The 22,322-nt window shown below is 45.4% G+C and overlaps 1 long non-coding RNA gene across 2 annotated transcripts; it reads right to left on the minus strand.

Annotated features, from left to right (window-relative positions):
- Positions 1-677: 677 nt before the first annotated feature.
- On the minus strand, positions 678-21,028 carry LOC149427068 (uncharacterized). Of its 2 annotated transcripts, XR_016311451.1 has the most exons (4): positions 20,976-21,025; positions 17,752-17,957; positions 9,793-9,910; positions 678-774 (listed from the first exon to the last, which is right to left on the minus strand). It is a non-coding gene; the product is annotated as an uncharacterized LOC149427068 (long non-coding RNA). The 2 variants fall into 2 exon arrangements; XR_016311452.1 differs by lacking the exon at positions 17,752-17,957 and having other exon boundaries at positions 20,976-21,028.
- Between the last annotated feature and the right edge of the window lie 1,294 nt (positions 21,029-22,322).

Here is a 22,322-nt window from a genome sequence, read left to right on the forward strand (position 1 = left end):
ACAACAGCCTTGTACCCTGTGACAAGCTGTGACCAATCACAGCTCACACAGTAGTTCTCAATGGCTGCAAGAATGCAGCTAGTGAGAAGGAGAAATCATTGCTTTTACAGTCTTTACGGGTGTAAAAGCAATCAGTGTAAAAAAAAAAAAAAAATCTTCATCACCCCTCACATGTAGTACAGTGTCACCATGGTGACACTGTACTGCTAGGGTGACAATATGTAAAAAAAAAAAATGTTTAAAACTTATAATTTTTGGTTATAAACTAATTTGGGTTATTTTATTTTACTAAAAAGATAACAGAATACATTTTGGCCAAGATTTATACTGAAATACTATTTATTTCCAAACTTTTATAAGAAAAACACTTTTTTTCTAAATTTTTGGACTTTTTCATTTACATAGCAAAAAAAATAAAAATCCCAGTGGTGAATAAATACCACCAAAATAAAGCTTTATCTGTCTAAAAAAAAATGCTAAAAAATTCATATGGGTACAGTGTTGCATGACTGCGCAATTGTCATTCAAACTGTGATAGCACTGAAAGCTGAAAATTGGCCTGGACAGGACGAGGGTAAAAAAGTGTCCGGACTGGAAGTGGGTAAGGGAGTTCAAGTTCTCCTTTAGGCATGCATGATGACGTGGATCATATTTAAACATCAGAAATCACAATTTACCTTGTGCTCACTCTTCTGGCCAACAGGACGTTTCAACCATTCACTTTCATCCCCCATGTTGATTTCCCTTTCTCTGTTTAGGTGCTAAAGTGGTGAGCTAGAAAAACAAGATAAATAGCAGGTGAATGTGTTATTACAGATGTGGATCTCCAAGATAAAATGAATGATCAAAAAAGTGAAAAAAAAAACAAGGAGAAAATCATTAGAGGCACAAATAGTCAGCAGATCTTCACCCAACCCAGCTTTACATCTATATCAATGTCCCAACCACTCCAGACTCTGGCTGAAAGTTTTCAGAGAAGGAAATCCATTCATGCATTCAATTCCAAAGTAAGCGACTGCCTTTATTCTGAATGTCCTGTTTTAGGATAGGGAGGGGTAACATTCACAAGTCTTACACCAATAGAACATATCCAAAACATCCAACTACCATTAAAAACATTGTTGCAAATTTTATTTCGGGGATAGTACAATTTTTTAAAATATATTTTTATAAACACACACACGTACACATACACTTATTTACACACACTGCTGTGCAAACATTTTAGGCCGGTGTAAAAAATGCTGTAAATTAAATATGTAAGCCCAACATTGCATACTCCTGACATACAACTGTTGTACCACGTGCTTGTACCAAAAAAAAAAAAGTATCCTGTTCTCCTTGAATTGCTTGCTTTGTGTGAAATTGTTGGTGTTCCTGCCAGTTCCTGTGCTTTCCTATTAAAAACTGACCACACCAGGCATGAGAGCACAGTGTGGCCAGTTTTCTGGTTCTGCTGACAACTCAGCCTGTTCTCCTCCATGGATTAAACTGTGCTGACATGCTTCCTTCACAGTCTTTCACTGGGAAGACCAGTGTGCTGCTGTTTCTCCTCCCTGAGTTCCATATGAAGCTGAGAACAGAAGATATATTTTCACTTTTTCTATATGTATTGTGTCAGTGTGACGATCTGTCACCCAGGATTCTCAACTAGGCAGGTTGAGGGGCTCCAGGGTAAGTGTTTGATACGGAGGAAAGTGGCTTTTCACTTTCCTCCTTTGTTTGTAAGGTCTGTTTTGGGATCGGGAGCCTGGAGATTTCAAAGAGATCTGGGAGGGATGAAATCTCCAATCCTGGGACCAGGTTTTGGGATAGGCCAGGAGACTGATTGCACAGGTGTGTGCAGGCCTTTAGAGAGAGTCAGGACCAGGGTTCTGGGCTCCACCCCGGCAGCTAGGAGTCAGCAGGGATCCACCCCGGCAGCTAGGAGTCAGCAGGGCTCCACCCCAGCAGATAGGAGTCAGATGGGAGGTCTCTGCCTTGGAGTCAGGTGGAAGCCAGACTAGCTGTGTGCTAGTGGCTATAATTTGGGAAGAGTCTACAGGAGACTGACATTGAACTGTGTGTAAGCCAGGAGGCTGATTTTGTTGGTGGATACCCCTGCGTGGGAAGCATTATGTTTGAACTTTCATTTAAAAAAAAGTGGGCTAAAAAGGCCCTTGAAAAAGAAAGCGAGTAGCTGTTTGCGTTTAAAAGCTCTACCACGTTGAAGCGAGTTCCCACAGTATACATAAATGTTTTGCCTTTCATTTCTATTTCAAACTGAATGGGCTGTTTTACAAGATGAGGGTTTACTTATACTATGGATTCTTTCAGGCATAGAAGTGTTAATAGTTTATTTTTATCAAATAACAAAATGGAAGGTAAATGAACCAAAGAGAAATCCAAATTAAATCAATATTTGGTGTGACCATCCTTTGCCTTCAAAACAGCATCAATTCTAGGTACACTTGTACAGTTTTTGAAGGAACTCGGCAGGTAGGTTGTTCCAAACAGATTGGAGAACTAACCACATATCTTCTGTGGATGTAGGCTGCCCTTTATCCTTCTGACTCTTCATGTAATCCCAAACAGACTTGATGAGGTTGAGATCAGGGCTCTGTGGGGGCCAAACCATCACTTCCAGGACTCCTTGTTCTTCTTTACAGTAAAGATGGTTATAATGACATTGGATGTATGTTTGGGGTCATTGCCCTTCTGCAGAATAAATTTGGATATATATCCTGAAGTTTAGGCGCTAAGGCTGGGCAGTGAGGTATACATAGAATGATTGTCTAAAGTGGCTGCTAGTCCTCAGCTGCTTCGCATGAAAATCACCAAGAGTGGTGAAAAAAGCAAACATGAAACCAAATGTCCCAAAAGCGATTCGAGGAAAGTGACTTGTATAAAGGAGTCCCCATGTCAAATCAAAAATCAGAACAACAATTCTGTCACTGTGGCACTAAACGTTTATAACAAGGCACAAGCATATTTATGGCAGATAAAACACGTGCTCTCTTGCTTGATCAATGGTAATATACCAGTCAGAACAAGAGAGGATGAACTTCAATAAAAACAGCAACATTGCACATTAAAGGAAAGCCTTCCAGGGAGATAGAAGCTCACAGAGCTTCAGGAGTGTCAGCGGTGAGCCCATGTCAGCAAACAGGACTGTTTTATAACCACTAGCGACTCCGCTAGTAAGGATCCACCATCAATGGGTCCACTAGGATTCTGGGAGTCACTCGGTAACCTGCGTGGGCTCGGATGCGGTGCACCAGAAGTGACGTCAACAAAGGAAGTTAACTGGATCCGGGGATCAAGGTGGAGTGCAAGCTGGACCAAACAAGATGGAGGCTTCCACTGTCACCATGACAACGCATTTCGAGCGTGGCCCTTTCCCTGCTCACAGTAACTGGTGACAGGGGTCTAAAAGACCCGACATCTCACCTGCCTGCAGTGAAACTAATAGAGTGTGAGTGCCCTCCATTCCTGTCTTCCCCAGCCATACTCACAGACAACTATCAGGAGCAGAAAAACACAAACTGGATCCCAGGAGGGAAATACACACTGCCAAGACAAGGCAACCAAATCATGAATCAGCCATATAGTAAGAGGCCCCTAATGCCCCTCCAACCCCCAGAAACACCAACATCTGTTACGGCATCATTAACCCTCTCACTGCCGGGGGGGGGGGTACACACCAGGAGCTGGGAGTGTGTTGTATGTAACAATGTATCACTAGTTGTCTGTCGGCTTGCTGCTGAAATAGACTCCTGATGTGTGAAGAAGCAGCACCTGTCACAAAGGCATTACATCACATAGGAGACGGTGTCCTCTCTGTGATATCAATAAAAAGTGTCAACAAATAAACGTACACCCAAGCACTTAAACCTCCAAAAGGTCCCCCCCCCCCCTATGTACATACCAACCTGAGCACACCGGTCATGGCACCCACATATGAAAACATTGCTGGTGCTACACGTGTTGTGCATTGCTGCACATGCCAGAGTGACAGCAATCATTTTAGGGCTGTTATACAGAGTTACTTCCAACCTAATGACCTGGAGGGGCTTTTAATGTGTCCCCTTGGAGAAAATATAGGGTGCTGAAGTACATGTCTGTATTATGGGCACGCTCAGTTTTAAAGCTTCACATATTGGGCATCTATTTACCTGGTGCAACTTCATCTTTTATATTTTACCAAACATTTGGGGAATATATTGTGTTTGTGTGCCCTAAAATGAACTCTAGTGACATTTTTTACTAAAAATTTGAGCTTGAAAAACCATTGCACACATATTATGTGACATAAATTGTCTAATTTTTGATATAATTTTTGATATTTGAATTGCCAGGGTCTCTGCTGCAAGAAAATATATCATGTTTGGGGGTTTTCTGTAATCTTCAGCAATCACCTTAAATTCATTTTTAAAATATGTGTAAAAAAAACCCTAAAAACGTCTCTGGCAGAAAAAGGGTTAAACACACCCAGTCTAAATGTATGGTAATATTAATGTGTGTGTCTATAGAACAATATTTCTGGTAGTATTTGGGGTAAAATAAGGTTTATGTGTTAAACAAATGGGCTAACAGGTGAATTTCTAAGCATCAGGTCGGTTGAGGAGGGGGGGGGGAGGGGGGGGGGGATTTGAGTAAACAACCTCACACCAAAAGTGACAGTTGATCGCTGCTGATAGCTGTACTGCTGAGGACACAGACACCTGTAGCTCCAGGATTTCTGTGGATTTCTGTGGATTTCAGCAAGTTTTCAGCGTTTCTGCTTTTATGATGGCCAAAGACTTCGACTGGGGATCAGCGGACCCTCTTCTGCTTCTGGGATTCGCATCCTCGGACTGCACCGGGAAGGACAGAGAGGAGGACATCATGGCCGCTGTCACTTACCTGCAGGGAGGAAAGCCTGAGAAGACTGAGGCCCTGGGACAGCTTCTGGACATGGCTACTACCTGCACCATGGCTCCCATCTTCCACTATCCAGTGAGGTTCCCAAAGACATCTGGGAAGAGGGCTGAAGATGGAAAGGCCCTCAAGGTGAAGAGGAGGGACATCACCACCAGCTTGGCATCCCAGGAGCCTACAACCAGCACCCAGCGATGCTCTTCCCGAGCAAGCAAAGGGGCTAAATACAAAGAGCTGGTAGCTGAAGGTCTCCTGGATGCCCTGAATGCCAAAGAGCCCAAAAGAAAGGCAGCGTACAGCAAGCCTCAAGGAGCCAAAAGACCCAGGGCCGAATGAGGTAAGTAACATCAGGTAAGGGCCGAATGAGGTAAGTAACATCAGGCAATTATGGGTTTTTTATGTTTACAGCCCATCTCTCTTACCTCCCCCTAATTACTGGCTTAAAGGGGAAAAAAAGTCCATTTTTTAGCCATAGCTCTCTCTATACTGTGTGTTTCTGATTCTGACATCTTCCCTGTCTCCTGAATCTGTCCTTTTCTTCTCACTTTGTTTGGAAAAAAAAAAAATTACAAAAAAAAAAAAAAAAAAATACAAAAAAAAAAAAAAATAGATTTTAGTTTTTAACATAGATAAAATAGTGGTAAGTTAATGTAAGATATTATGGTGTGTTTCTGACTTCATGTAACATCCTCTTTAACCCTTGAACCTCTCCTTTTCTTCTCATTTCTGTTTAAAAAAGAAAATGTTATATATAATATTATATTTTATGTATACAAACTGCAAAACCCACCACCTGTCACCCACAGCTGGCAGTTAGATTACAAAAAATGGAGATCTGGATCAGAAAAAGTCACTTTTTTGGGTTATTGTATACATTTTTAAAACATCTTAACGTTAACATCTTACAAAAAAGGAGAGGATTGGCTGGCTATAGGGGTGGAGGAGGCCAGATTTTTTTATTTTTGTGACACTAAACAATATCCCTATTATTCAGAAAAAAAACCCAAACACATCCGCTAGTTACTGTTCCTGTAATCTATTTTTCTGGAAATAATTTCTTACTGTGTTTTTCTACTTCTTTGTAACATCCTCCATGAGATTCCACACCTTCCCTCCAACTTCTTTTTGAAAATAAAACTCCTTGTGACATCCTACATTAACTCCCAAACCTCTCCTTTTCCCCACTTCTCTTTGTTTGAAAACAGCAGTGAATATTAGTTGTAGCCATGTACACTGCTCTATACACACTGCACGCCCCATCACCCATCGCCCAGGGCCCATATCAGGAAGTTGGATCACAAATTAAAAAAAGTAAAAATGGAGATTTGGAGGGTCTGAGAGCACCAATGACTTTTTTTTGGCTTAAAAAACACATATTTGAATTGGATATATTTTTTAAACCAGAGTTTAGTGTCACTTCTTTAACATCTTACTAAAAAGGAGAGGATTGGTCGGCTGTAAGGGGAAGGAGGAGGCCGGATTTTTTCGTGACACTAAACAATATCCTTATCATTCAGAAAAAATCCAATACACATCCTCTAGTTCATAAAACACACAGTGCCGCGCTTTTAGTATGTGATAGCAAACAAATTATGTTATAATACAGTGAACATATGTGAATAAAAGTCTCCAAGTATAATGTTTTTCTTCAACTTGAAACAAACTTCACAATTTCATATCTTCATGCAATATCAATCCTCCACCACAAACGCCAGATGTGCCCTCAACAGGGTTTTTGATCTCACATATAGTTTGGTCAAAAAACGCATGTGTCCCTCGAGGTGGACATAAATGGTCAGATGTATCCTGAAAATGGAATCTTCCTCCAAAGATCACCGATCCCTTTAATCTTTCCTCCTCCATTCAGCATACATGATAAAAAAACGAGTAAAACACAATAGTGCGTTATCCTTTAAAACACATTACTTTACTAAAAGCATAAAAAGTGGCCAGTCACATAATACAGGTACTAGATCACACCAGATATATGCGCAATTAAAACCTGTAATACTCTTGTATGAGCAATCAAAGGAAACTCCACTCCTCAAATGTAACAATGTGGTTGTAACGATGAACAGCGAGCTTCATGACGTCACCAAGCCCCCCACTTCATCGTTACAACCACATTGTTACATTTCAGGAGTGGAGTTTCCTTTGATTGCTCATACAAGAGTATTACAGGTTTTAATTGCGCATATATCTGGTGCGATCTAGCACCTGTACCATGTGACTGGCCACTTTTTATGCTTTTAGTAAAGTAATGTGTTTTAAAGGATAACGCACTATTGTGTTTTACTCGTTTTTTGACATGTATGCTAAATGGAAGAGGAAAGATCACCGATCCCTTTAATCTTTGGAGGAAGATACCTTTTTCAGGATACATCTGACCATTTATGTCCACCTCAAGGAACACAAGCGTTTTTTGAACAAACTATATGTGAGGTCAAAAACCCCTGGTGAGGGCACATCTGGAATTTGTGGTGGAGGATTTATATTGCATGAAGATATGAAATTGTGAAGTTTGTTTCAAGTTGAAGAAAAACTTTATACTTAGAGACTTTTTTCACATATGTTCACTGTTTTATAACATAATTTGTTTGCTCTCACATACTAAAAGAGAGCGCGGCACTGCGTGTTTTATGTATTAGAATCCACGCACATCATGAGTATGTGTTAGTGTGAGCTGCTTTCTGATATATAGTTTTGTATTTGACACAAGAAGGGAATATTTTTAGTAGCATTTGTGACTGTGTGAGAATTTGTTGTTTATAATTGTACACATCCACTAATTAATGGCCCTGTAATAAACTATTTTTCATTAAACAATTTATTACTGTGTCTTTCTGCATCCTTGTAACATCCTTCATGAGCTCCCACACCTATGCTTTCCCCCCACTTGTTTGTTTGAAATGAGCACACTAGTTGTGATCATACGCCTGTTCTATGCACACTGGAGTGTCACTTTAACATCTTGCAAGAAAAGAACGTGATAGCCTGGCTATTAGGGGAGGAGGCCAGATATTTTTTTTTCTGAAACTAAATGATATCTTGATTTAACAAAAAAAAAAAAAACAATTATTTTTCAAGAAATTGTGTCTTACTGTGTATCATTGTGATATCCGCCATTGACTCCCAAATGTCTCCTATCCCCCTCACTTCTGTTTATTTGGAAAGAGCAGTGAATATAAGTTATGGCCATGTACACTGCTCTACATACACTGCACAGCCCACTCACAAAAAAAAAAAAAATTGGGATTTGAAGCAGTAAAAACTACTTTTTGGGTTAACAACACATTTTTTAAACCAAAGTTTAGTGTCACTTCTTTAACATCTAACAAAAAAGGAGAGGATTGGCTGGCTATAAGGGGAAGGAGGAGGCCAGATTTTTTTTGTGACACTAAACAATATCCTTATTCAGAAAAAAATCCAATACACATCAGCTAGTTAATGTAATAATCTATTTTTCATAAAATCATTTCTTACTGTGTTTTTCTGCTTCCTTGTAACATCCTTCATGAGCTATAACAATCAATAAGTGTAGCGCTCTGGTGAAAACTAACTGAATCTCAACATAAACAACATGTGACATAATGGTGTCAGGGTCCCTGAGGAAGTCACGTGAGAGGTGATGCAAGGCATAGGTGACGTCATTTTTGGCACGGACGCCATCTTTGGACTCCCTAAAGAACCCATGCAAGTACACCCATACATCAGGTTCAAAATGCTGTATACAAGAAGATGTATCATGTGAGTGTCCTGTGTATATTATTTTAATTACTGTGTTAATAAATGATAAAACACTATGGAGGCTTTTCTCTTTGTGGACCATGTGGGAGATGATTTTTCTGAATAACAGCCATTTAGGATATTCCTAGAGGATACGCTTTAACCCAAGGGGGATCCAGGAGTGATCCATAAGGCATTTAGGCCCTTTTAGGGTTGCAGCAAGGAGGTGATGAGCCAATCTAGCTGTGTGTGGAGTCATCACCAGAGCCTACAAACGTACAAGATTCACCTGCATGATTGCATTTATTGTTGTGAACACTGGTGGCACGTTTTGTTTATGAGATATTACTTTCAGTGATGTGTTCATTTATATTCACTTGCTGTATATATATATATATTTTTTCTGATTTCAGCGGTTTATTTATGGTATGAATAAAGTGTGTTGACACAGAGCACTTGTTTTATAGGGTATATCCCTGTATTAGGGGGCTTAATATTAGTCATGTCCACCATATGCACAATATCGTGTGATGTTGCACTGTTTTAGCATTCATTCTCATTAAGATTCACGGTTTGTTCCACCATTATGTCACATGTTGTTTATGTTGAGATTTAGTTAGTTTTCACCAGAGCGCTACACTTATTGTTTGTTATATTTTGGTTTTTCACTTTCGGTAATAAGGTGCAGGTGTAGCAGCTTATTATTAGTTTAGTAGGATTGAGCGCAGGAGGTTTTCCCCAATCCTTCATGAGCTCCCACACCTATGCTTTTCCTCCTCACCTGTTTCTTTGAAACAAGCATGCGCACTAGTTGTGATCATACGCACTGTTCTATGCACACTGCAAATCCCACAGCCTATTTCAGCTTCTGGTGCAGGAAAAAAAGAGAAAATGCTGCATTTTGTTCTAAACAGAACCATACTGGAACATGGCAAACTGCATTAAAACTGCACCGCAACAGAGTGTGGTGTGAACTGTAAGCAAAAACGTATCCGGAATGCATCCAGAGTGCGTTTTGTGGTGTGAACTGGCCCTACATGAGATCTTTATCTTTCAGAAATAAGAAATACACATCCACTAGTTAACACTCCAGTCATCTATTTTTTGTGCAGCATTTGCTTTCAGTTCTGCGGTCTCAGATTTGTGCATGAAAGAATAAAGCCGTACCGTCTGGATTATTGGCGGTTGTCAGCAGCATCAGGAGTGAGGTAAGTGAGTCAGGTAGATTGTGAAAATATCTCATCCACTCGATGTCCAGTCTGGAATCTTGCAAGCAACCCAGAACCTAGAAATAACGATCATAAAATGATTTAGATGGTGCAACCATTGTACACAGCAAATGTCAAAATGTCAGCATTATAAATAAAGGTGTGAGAAAACTATTCTAGCCAATAAACACCCACCACCAGGGACACAATTCCAACATTTGAATTCCGGGCTCTAAATGCTGATGGATCTAATCTACTGGCCACATTGTCTAACATTCATCAGATACAACACTGTCATATCCTAACTAGGGATGCAAGTGTGATATCGATACTGTCGCTCAAGTACTCGCCGTTACCAATTACCGATACTTTGCTATGCCATTGGCGTCCATACAAAATGTATGGACGCAAATTGCACCGCAAAGAATAGCATGCATTTTGAACAGGAATGCGATTGACTTTTTCAGGACTGCGTTATTGGTAGACAGTACTCCATTTTATAGGCTGAAGGTCTGCCAATCAGACCGCTGGGCGGCACAACCACTGCCATACTAGTGTAGTCCGAATGGTAACTAGGCAACCCTACCGTCGGACTCGCAGTGAAAAGAAGCCTGTTTTCCACAGACCCTATAGATCACAGGGCAGTACTTCTTAATGGCACTATATAGTATATATCCCTTAATGGCTCCCAACATCATTATTGGACAGTATAAATTGGACAGCCTCAAAAAACCTTTAATAATCTAAATAATTATAAATTTGATAAAAATACACTAGATAAAAAATAAAAAAACTCACCCCCTAATCCTCAAAAAAAACGGGTGATACCAACCTGATGCAATTAATATAAAAATTAGTATACAGAATTATATGTATATAAAAAATAAGTACATGTATATAAAAAATATTTTAATATACAAAACCCTTAATCAAATACTGTATACTAATAATCTCATATTGCCAATCCATAATATATGTGAATAAACCAAAATAAAATTACCTTTTATTAATATAATTAATAAATAATGCTCATAATAGTGTATTAGCACAGGTTTTTTTTTAGGCGGAGTGTAGACACTCTGTGCCTGAAGGAATGGAGTGAGGCTACCTCTCGGGGAAGCTCTGAAACTGTGGCAGGACAGGAATGTTGGTGGCTCATAGCTCTGAGGAAGTCTCGGCCTTCCTGTTGGGTTCACGAAGTTCAGGATTGATTGCACCTCCTCCCAGTTGGGTGTGGTCTGGTGGGATAACTGGGGTGTTGTGCATGGCCTGATAGGTGGAATATGGGTGGGGTGTCCTCCTTCAGGGGGTGACCACAGTACCCTGAGGGTTGTCATTCCCCCTGTTGCTGCCATGGGCTCTATTTAGATGTTTTGGAATTGTAATTCTAAAAAAAACCTAATTTATTTATTTAACATCCAATTATTTATTGTAACACACTATTGTGAGCATTTGTCTATGTCAGTAAAACTGAGGACTGGTAGGATGAGGAGGGCGACAAAGGCAGTTCTCTGTGAACAAACTTCACGACAATTAAATCGCTTTAGACCTTTCAGACTGAAGGCATCTATGTGGAAGAGAGCTCTGCATTGATTAAAGAAGGGAAATGTGTCGGGACATTACAGGTGATCATTGCTGACCACTGCATCACCCACCATAAGATAACAGCAACAACCATTTCAAATCTGTTCTCTGTTTTGTGAATGAAAAGGGTTGTTCTTATGTAGATCTTAGTAAACAAGTCTGGAGAGGAAGATGGAAGGTTCTAGGATGAGGCTTATTACAATCAGGCATCTAACAGTAAAAATACGATGACTAGCATGGAGTAGGTTAGCGTAGTGTAGTTTAGTGTAGGTCCTGCCCTGAAAGAGTCTACCTTGTCGTGGTGGGCAGGCTTGTCATCTTTTGGTTACAAATGTCAAAACTGGAGAAAGAATGTATTGTCTCTGGGCAGTTTCATTTTTGACCATGGGATTCAACTAAAAGACTCCTAAGATTTCATATAGGCAGATCAGAAAAAAGTGTGACCAGGGGTCTGACGAAGAGCGGCAAAAACAGCAAATCCCCAAAATTAAGCAAGTGCAGCACCACCCATAAATGAACATAATTAACAATGTGTCTCATTTATAAAATCATGCAACAATAAAGTTCTGTGACTATTTGTAAAACTGTAATGCAACAATGTGAATAAATGCAATAAAAAAATAGAAAAAAATTACTAAAAATGAAAATAAAAATAATAATTAAAAAATATATTATTAATATATATTTTTTTAAGTTTTTTTATCATTTTAATCTTAATTTATTTTTTTCCTTTATTGCATGTATTTATATTGTCATGTTACATTGTTACGAATAGTCATAGAACCTAAGGCCTTGTTCGTGCCATTTTTTTCTGTATACCTTTCTGAGTTTTTCTGCATACGTTCTGCAAGGGTACAAAGAAAACAATAGTTCTCAATGTGCCCTATTCCCTGTATAAAACTCACTGATATGCGTATGAAAACAGATGTAAATTTGTGCTCTGCGAGTGAAATCTTTTCCATCAGTTTTTCTGCACGTATAGTGTGAACGAGGCCTAACTTGTATGATTTTATTAATGAGACACATTGTTAATTATGCTGATTTATGGGTAGCACTGATTTTAGCTTTAATAACTGTTGATCCTTCAGTTGAGAGGAGATACACGTTTTTTGGTGTAAGCAGCTTCCTTAATTAGGATACCTATACCACATAATAGGCACGGGATACCTATTGCTCGCCCGCCCGGCAGTGTCATTCAGTCACAGAATTCTGTGAATGGGAAACTACACTCTCGGCTTGTAGTCCTCAGTGAATTACCACAGCACTGTTGAGCACTGTGATAGTTCATTGTCTCTTCCCGTCAGTGTGTATCTCCTTGCCCGTACGGAGTAAAAGCACACATACACTGACAAGTCTGCAGAAGTCCTGCATAGCACCTGCGATCTGCTGATTGCAGGAGCGATGCTTTCTAATAAATGCACATTTTCTTACCTACAAAAAGATGTGCATGTATTATTTATTTATTTATTTTTTTAAAGGTGAACTTATCCTCTAAAACTAGCTATAAAATGGGGCAGTTGCCATTTTTGTAAACGTAAGAAACAGGCACAACAATGTGTCACATAGAGGCATGGTGAGGCGTGCAGCAATGAGGCCACAGTGTACAAACTGTGGACACCCTGTCCTCAGTCCATACTGAGCTCCTGAGCCGCACAGTGCCATTGGTTGGTAAGATGCTGTTAGGCGTGCAGTAGGCAGTGCCTTAGCAAATAATTACGCATCCCTCGCCCCATTCAGCTGATGATTGGAATGTTCCCCAGCCTACAATTGAATGTAAACAAAGGGTTGGGGTGCTGGGGATGCTGACTGATGTCATTGTTCAAAAAGTGCCATATTTAGTTTATTACATCAGCCGGCATTCTTAGCCCCTTCATTTACAATCAGCTGTCACCTGGAGAATCTCCTGGTTGTCAGCTGAATGGAGCCAGAGATGCATCCTTGGTTGCTAGGATAGCAGCAGCCTCCAGCATTCTAGCAACCAGCAAGCCCTAAGGAGGAAGCGTAACATCCACAACAGCTTTGCAGCGCAAACATGGTCTGGCCTGTCTCTGTACACCAAATTGGAGGTGGTTTTAATTACCTCCTGTTACGTTATCTACAAACTGTCAGTAATTCTTACATTTGAAAATTCCCAAAATAGGAACTACCCAAGTCTGTTGCATGTTTTGGAACTTTACGAGCAAGGCTTTCCTTAATTATGTGCAGATGATTTAAAGGCAATCTGGATCTCCCCAATGTGCCTAACATTGATGTCAGTGGGAAAATAATTCCTCATACATTGATGTCAGTTAAAATATAATGCCTGCTTGTACATTTGACTTACATCGATGTCACTGGGAATATAATGCTCTCAAGTTGCTGTAGATGGGAAAATAATTCCTGTTTCACTGGTGTCAGTGTGTTGCTACATAAGTGTACAGACGGTGGGAAGGGGTTTATTTGGCGTGGATGGGAAACCTCACATTGGAAGGAAGACCACATGAAATCACCACACACTGACAGCGCAGCAATGAAGAACTCCCTTTAACACGTGTGTGTGCGTGTGCGTGCGTGTATATAACAAGTTTACTGCTACTTTAAATTGGTAAAGATTGTAAAATAATGCCCTTTATACTGGTGTCAATGGGAAAACTATTCCCCACCAACATACCAGTGACAGTGTGCAAAAAAAAAAAATAATTACATTGGTGTCAGTGGGAAAATAATTCCCCTTATGTGAGCATCCCTTTGGTAATATTTTTCACATACGTGGATGTCAGTGGAAAAATTACCAGTAAGGCTACGTTCACACTAGCGTTGTGTGCAGGCGGAAGAGAGGCGTTTGGGAAGCGTTTTTACCGCTTCCCAAACGCCTCGGACAATTCTGCACATTGCAGCACATGGTGCTGTTCTAACGGGAGCATTAGCATCGAGGCAAAACGGACACCTCTGGTCGAGTCAGGAGGCGTTGAAGCCTCCTATTCTAGTCTATGGTGCCGCTCCGCAAACGCGCGACTGGCGTTTGCGGTGGGGTTGCGGGGTGTTTGCGGAGCGGTAATACCATTCAAACTTCATTATAGGCGTTTGTGGGGCATTTTTAATGCTCGGAAAACACCTAGCAACCTCCGCTAAACCGCGCATGCGGCATTTTCCAAGCGTTAAAAAACGCTCCGCAAACGCCGGACCAACACATGCCAAACGCTATAGGGGCATTTGGCAAGCATTGGTAAAACAGTCAAGTGTGAACGAGCCTTAAATTGGAGTCAAAAATAATTTCCATTACACTGGTGTCATTAGGAAAATGATTTCTCTTTTCTTTTGTTAGTTCATCCTGGGACAAATCGGTTCAATCTCGGGACAAACTGATGCACCTGTCACCAAACACCAGGTTTTCTCTGGCCTGGTGGATCATCATTCAAGCTTTGTTGGGAAAATCCTTCCTATTGATCTCTTAAAAGATCCTCACAATGGAAGCAAGTCATGGGTTAGATTCCCTATGAAATTGTTATTGCGATCTGTGTTCCCCCTGGGGAGATTCACCTTCTATGTCCTGGTAACAGTAAGTGACATATAATGAGGGATTAAATGGAGTTAACTGTATCTATAGCCAAATCGTTTTCACTTTTGGATAGAGTAGAACAAATGTCTGCATTGGAGGACTTCTCTATTCCTTTTCTGGGAACAGCTTTTACAATTTTACATTTCTCATAATGTTCTGCTTCAGTGACAACAGCCATCAAGAAAAATAGAGACTCTCCCCAGTGCGAAAAAAAACCAATAAAACACAACAGGGGCGCCGATCCTTCCCACTTAACCAAGAACAGAAAAAAAAGTTTTGGCTATGCATACAGGTTACGTGTTCTGGTGAGGAATGTCTACGAGGGAATTTCCTGGCAAAGGCTCCAGGAGGGTTAATGTTCTGATTTTGGTTGCAGGGATGGGACTGTGTTAGTGTTGGGGGGTAGTGAGGAGGCAGGGGTGTATCTGCCATGAGGCAAACAAGGCGTTTGTCTAGGGTGGCAGTTTACAGGGGGCGGCACGCCCCCCAGGCAGAAAGGACACTGTGTGTGTCAACAACAGTGCTGCCATGGATGAGTGTACAGCCAAGCCGACACACAAGGAGGGTCACCCGGGCTAAGGGACTGGCTGCAGAGGAGAGAAGAGTGGTGGGCGGATCCCTGGTGTGCGCTCGGAGCGCGTGAGGGCGGGGCCCACTGTCAGTGTGCGCTGGGACGTGCAGGATGGCTAGAAGGTGCCAGCGGAGGAGGAAAAAGAAAAGAACGAGGTCAGGGTGTAGGAGCCCCCCGCTCTTTTGCAGCCGCCGCCGGAGATCCTGAGGGATATGGGACACAAGCGTCCCTCCTGGAGTGATCCTGACACTGTCTGGAGGAGCCCCTGCTGGACAGGTAAGAGCTTGGAGGACTGGTGCTTCCCCACCCCTGTCCCTCCGACACACAGCCCCCCACATGTCCCACTTCCCTCCCCCGTACCACTGCCCCCTCTCCGTCACACTGCCCCCGGTCACGCTGCCCCCTCCTGTCACCCTTTCCCACACCTGTTCCACTTCCCCCCTCCTGTCCCCCCACATTGTCCCACTACTCCCCATCTGTCCCCACTGCCCCTCACCTGTCCCTCTGTGCTCCTCCTGTCCCACTACCCCTCACCTGTCCCTCTGCGCTCCTCCTGTCCCACTGCCCCGATGCTGTCCCATGCCTCCTGTCACGCTGCCCCCCACCTGTCCCTCTGCACTCCTCCTGTCCCGCTGCCCCGATCCTGTCCCATTCCCCCTGTCACGCTGCCCCCCACCTGTCCCTCTGAGCTCCTCTTGTCCCACTGCCACTCACCTTTCCCTCTGCGCTCCTCCTTTCCCACTGCCCCTCACCTGTCCCTCTGCGCTCCTCCTGTCGCGCTGCCCCGATCCTGTCCCATGCCCCGTCATGCTGCCCCTCACCTGTCCCTCTGTGCTCCTCCTGTCCCACTGCCACTCACCTGTCCCTCTGCGCTCCTCCTGTCCCGCTGCCCCGATCCTGTTCCATGCCCCGTATCACGCTGGCCCCCACCTCTCCTTTTGAGCTCCTCCTGTCCCACTACCCCTCACCTGTCCTTCTGCGCTCCTCCTGTCCCTCTGCACTCCTCCTCCTGTCCCGATCCTGTCCCATGCCCCCCGTCACGCTGCCCCCCACCTGTCCCTCTGCGCTCCTCCTGTCTCACTGCCCCGATCCTGTCCCATGCCCCCCACCTGTCCCTCTGTGCTCCTCCTCCTGTCCCACTGCACTTCTCCTGTCCCTCTGCCCCCACCTGTCTCCCCACCCATCATGCTACCCCCCATCATGCTGCCCTCCCCCTGTCATGATGCCTCCCTCTTGTCCTGCTACCCTCCTACCTGTCTCGATGGCCTACTCCCCCTTCCTGCTGCCCCCCTCCTCTCCTGCTGCCCCCTTCCTGTCCTGCTGCCCCCCATCACGCTGACCCCCTCCTGTCCCACGACCCCCCCCTGCCATGTCACACTGCCCTCCATCAGGCTCCTGTACTGAAGAGGTGGATCTTAAACAGCAAGGGGAGAGATAAATGTAGATGGTGGGTGCTCAATTTTAGTCTTGCCTAGGGCAGCAAAAAAGTAAATTACACTACTGTGCGGAGGGTCGATGCTGGGACTGCAGGGATAGGTCAGTATGTGGGGACTGCAGGGATGGGTCAGTATGTGGGGATTGCAGGGATGGGTCAGTATGTGGAGATTGCAGGGATGGGTCAGTATGTGGGGATTGCAGGGATGGGTCAGTATGTGGGGACTGCAGGGATGGGTCAGTATGTGGGGATTGCAGGGATGGGTCAGTATGTGGGGATAGCAGGGATGGGTCAGTATGTGGGGACTGCAGTGATGGGTCAGTATGTGGGGACTGCAGGGATGGGTCAGTATGTGGGGACTGCAGGGATGGGTCAGTATGTGGTGGATGGGAGGATGGGTCAGTATGTGGGGATTGCAGGGATGGGTCAGTATGTAGGGATTGCAGGGAAGGGTCAGTATGTGGGGATTGCAGGGATGGGTCAGTATGTGGGGATTGCAGGGATGGGTCAGTATGTGGGGATTGCAGGGATGGGTCAGTATGTGGGGATTGCAGGGATGGGTCAGTATGTGGGGATTGCAGGGAAGGGTCAGTATGTGGGGATTGCAGGGATGGGTCAGTATGTGGTGGATGGAAGGATGGGTCAGTGTTGTCTGTGATGGATACTACCAGCACTGATCTCCTGCCACTTCCAGCTCATACATGGGTATGGGGAGCCCTCTCTGTATATGGGTGACACACCATTCCTTCCCCCAGTGAGGACCCCTTTGCTCCCATCCTCACCCACCTACCTGTCTTCTGGATGAAGTACTGACAGCGCCTGCTGCTCACTGCACCCATCATCTGATACTTCATGTCCGTCTCCTCGCCCTTCACTTGCCGACATCGTTCCACCACCTTTACGCATTTGGTGTCCATGTTGGCGGCTCACGGCTCTTCCACTATGAGGCTGACGGTACTTCACGTCCAATCAGATTCCCAGTATGGGGGAGGGGCTCTGTAAGACATAAACAGTGAGTTGTATGAGGATCCGCCATCGTTAGCGCCCACCCAAGCAATCATGTGACCATCATGGTGTGGGGCGAAAGTCAGAAATGATTGAAGAGCGATCTCCACCAATCTGATCTGACAATGTGTGCTGTGCTCATACAATCCTCCACAATTTGACCTTTCTATTACATCCTGGACCACCTAGTAATGGTGGCTGTATTGTAGGCAGGTTCCCTTAATGGGACCTGGGGGGTCAGAGGTCACTGGCAATCTGCACAGGCCGGCTCCCTGCTTTGAATCTGCAGCATAGAGGAGACCCCTCTGATAAAGAACACAGACTGCCCGGACCGTCAGCCATTTGTTATCTGATTGACCGATATGAAGCCGCCCCTACCCCTTACATGCACTGTTCCCATCGGAGTGCCCCATTACATGCATTGTTCCCATCGGTTTGCTCCTTTGCATGGACTGTTCTCATCGGAGAGCCCCCTTACATGGACTGTTCCCATCGGAGTGCCCCCTTTACATGGACTGTTCCCATCGGAGTGCCCCGTTACATGCATTGATCCCATCGGAGTGCCCCTTTACATGGACTGTTCCCATCGGAGTGCCCTTCTACATGGACTGTTCCCATCGGAGTGTCCCCTTACATTCACTGATCCCATCGGAGTGCCCCTTTACATTGACTGTTCCCATCGGAGTGCCCCTTTACATGGACTGTTCACATCGGAGTGCCCCCTTTACATGGACTGTTCCCATCGGAGTGCCCCCTTACATGCACTGATCCCATCAGAGTGCCCACTTTACATGGACTGTTCCCATGGGAGTGCCCCCTTACATGGACTGTTCCCATCGGAGTGCCCCCTTTACATGGACAGTTCCCATCGGAGTGCCCCGTTACATGCATTGATCCCATCGGAGTGCCCCTTTACATGGACTGTTCCCATCGGAGTGCCCTTCTACATGGACTGTTCCCATCGGAGTGTCCCCTTACATTCACTGATCCCATCGGAGTGCCCCTTTACATTGACTGTTCCCATCGGAGTGCCCCTTTACATGGACTGTTCACATCGGAGTGCCCCCTTTACATGGACTGTTCCCATCGGAGTGCCCCCTTACATGCACTGATCCCATCAGAGTGCCCACTTTACATGGACTGTTCCCATGGGAGTGCCCCCTTACATGGACTGTTCCCATCGGAGTGCCCCCTTACATGGACTGTTCCCATCGGAGTGCCCCCTTACATGCACTGATCCCATCGGAGTGCCCCTTTACATGGACTGTTCCCATCGGAGTGTCCCTTTACATGGACTGTTCCCATCGGAGTGCCCCCTTTACATGGACTGTTCCCATCGGAGTGTCCCCTCACATGCACTGATCCCATCGGAGTGCCCCATTACATGGACTGTTCCCATCGGAGTGTCCCCTTACGTGGACTGCTCCCATCGGAGTGCCCCCTTACGTGCACTGATCCCATCGGAGTGCCCCCTTACATGAACTGTTCCCATCAGAGTGCCCCCTTACATGCACTGATCCCATCGGAGTGCCTCTTTACATGGACTGTTCCCATCGGAGTGCCCCCTTACATGCACTGATCCCATCGGAGTGCCCCCCTTACATGGACTGTTCCCATCGGAGTGCCCCCTTACATGCACTGATCCCATCGGAGTGCCCCTTTACACGGACTGTTCCCATCGGAGTGCCCCCTTTACACGGACTGTTCCCATCGGAGTGCCCCCTTTACATGCACTGATCCCATCGGAGTGTCCCATTACATGGACTGTTCCCATCGGAGTGTCCCATTACATGGACTGTTCCCATCGGAGTGCCCCCTTACATGCACTGATCCCATCGGAGTGCCCCCTTACATGGACTGTTCCCATCGGAGTGCCCCCTTACATGCACTGATCCCATCGGAGTGCCCCCCTTACATGGACTGTTCCCATCGGAGTGCCCCCTTACATGCACTGATCCCATCGGAGTGCCCCTTTACACGGACTGTTCCCATCGGAGTGCCCCCTTTACATGGACTGTTCCCATCGGAGTGCCCCCTTTACATGCACTGATCCCATCGGAGTGTCCCATTACATGGACTGTTCCCATCGGAGTGTCCCATTACATGGACTGTTCCCATCGGAGTGCCCCCTTACATGCACTGATCCCATCGGAGTGCCCCCTTACATGGACTGTTCCCATCGGAGTGCCCCCTTACATGCACTGATCCCATCGGAGTGCCCCATTACATGCACTGATCCCATCGGAGTGCCCCCTTACATGCACTGATCCCATCGGAGTGTCCCATTACATGGACTGTTCCCATCGGAGTGCCCCATTACATGGACTGTTCCCATCGGAGTGCCCCCTTACATGGACTGTTCCCATCGGAGTGCCCCATTACATGCACTGTTCCCATCGGAGTGCCCCCTTACATGGACTGTTCCCATCGGAGTGCCCCCTTACATGGACTGATCCCATCGGAGTGCCCCCTTACATGCACTGATCCCATCGGAGTGTCCCATTACATGGACTGTTCCCATCGGAGTGTCCCATTACATGGACTGTTCCCATGGGAGTGCCCCCTTACATGGACTGTTCCCATCGGAGTGCCCCCTTACATGCACTGATCCCATCGGAGTGTCCCATTACATGGACTGATCCCATCGGAGTGCCCCCTTACATGCACTGTTCCCATCGGAGTGCCCTTTACATGGACTGATCCCATCGGAGTGTCCCATTACATGGACTGTTCCCATCGGAGTGCCCCTTACATGGACTGATCCCATCGGAGTGCCCCATTACATGGACTGTTCCCATCGGAGTGCCCCCTTTACATGCACTGATCCCATCGGAGTGCCCCTTACATGGACTGATCCCATCGGAGTGCCCCCTTACATGGACTGTTCCCATCGGAGTGCCCCCTTACATGGACTGATCCCATCACCATCAGCACCGTGCAGGCAGCTGCTCCAAGCACAGCGCCGGTCTCCTAGCAACCGATGTAAACACTACAGAACAGATCACATACATTTCTTTTTCACGCTCCTCAGCTCCGCCTCCTAGCTGCTCAAAGTTGCTCCGTCCCTTCCTTACTGCATCATCGGAGGGAGGAGTCTAGACTGAGGCGGGGCTCTATTCAGACAAGCTGGCTGCAGAATTTGAGAAGAAACACATGACCTCCACTCCGCCCCTTTTTTAATGAACTTTAATGAACTAACAAATATTCAGAGGCTACAGAGTGGAGCTCCACTTGACAGGAAACGTGACCTCCAAAATGGAGTTCCATTCTGCAGCCAGACTTCTCAGTTTCTGTACAAATCTACACAGGAAATATGTGACATCCACTTCATTGAGCTGCGATTGTTGGTTGTTTATTGAATTAAAGTTCAATAAACAAAAAGAAAAAAAAAGGAGACCTGAACTAAAGATGGAGTGCAGGCCACATGTCCTATCTAGAGTGGAGCTCCATTTTGCTGCTAGGCCACTCCCCTCGACTCATCTCCTGGAAGGCACAGCGCCGGTCTCCTAGCAACCTAAGTAGTCTACGATCCTACTCGCGCGCTCCTCAGCCCCGCCTCCTGGCTAATCGTACCGCACCGCCCCCTTTGGACGTATCCAAAGGGGGAGGAGTCTAGACTGTGAGGAAGCTCTGCTCAGAAAGCAAGGACACTCTGGAGAGGACCGTCCAATCATCTCTGGGACAGACTGGGGGGGGGGGGGGGGGAGCAGGTGACATAAAGGGACACTCCGATGAGAACAATACATGCATAGGGCACTCCAATGAGAACAGTCCATGTAAAGGGGGCACTCCGATGGGATCAGTCCATGTGAGGGGGCACTCCGATGGGGACAGTCCATGTGAGGGGGCACTCCAATGGGATCAGTCCATGTAAGGGGGCACTTTGATGGGAACAGTCCATGTAAGGGGGCACTCCGATGGGAACAGTCCATGTAAGGGGGCACTCCGATGGGATCAGTCCATGTAAGGGGGCACTCCGATGGGAACACTGCATGTAAGGGGACACTCCGATGAGAACACTGCATGTTAGGGGGCACTCCGATGGGAACAGTTCATGTAAGGGGGCACTCCGATGGGAACAGTCCATGTAAGGGGGCACTCCGATGGGAACACTGCATGTAAGGGGACACTCCGATGAGAACACTGCATGTTAGGGGGCACTCCGATGGGAACAGTTCATGTAAGGGGGCACTCCGATGGGAACAGTCCATGTAAGGGGGCACTCCGATGGGAACACTGCATGTAAGGGGGCACTCCGATGGGAACAGTCCATGTAAGGGGGCACTTTGATGGGAACAGTCCATGTAAGGGGGCACTCCGATGAGAACACTGCATGTAAGGGGGCACTCCAATGGG

The sequence above is a fragment of the Staurois parvus genome, unplaced genomic scaffold, assembly GCF_062004578.1.
Source record: "Staurois parvus isolate SC_StPar_1 unplaced genomic scaffold, SC_StPar_1.0 ptg004077l, whole genome shotgun sequence".
Classification (NCBI taxonomy): domain Eukaryota; kingdom Metazoa; phylum Chordata; class Amphibia; order Anura; family Ranidae; genus Staurois; species Staurois parvus.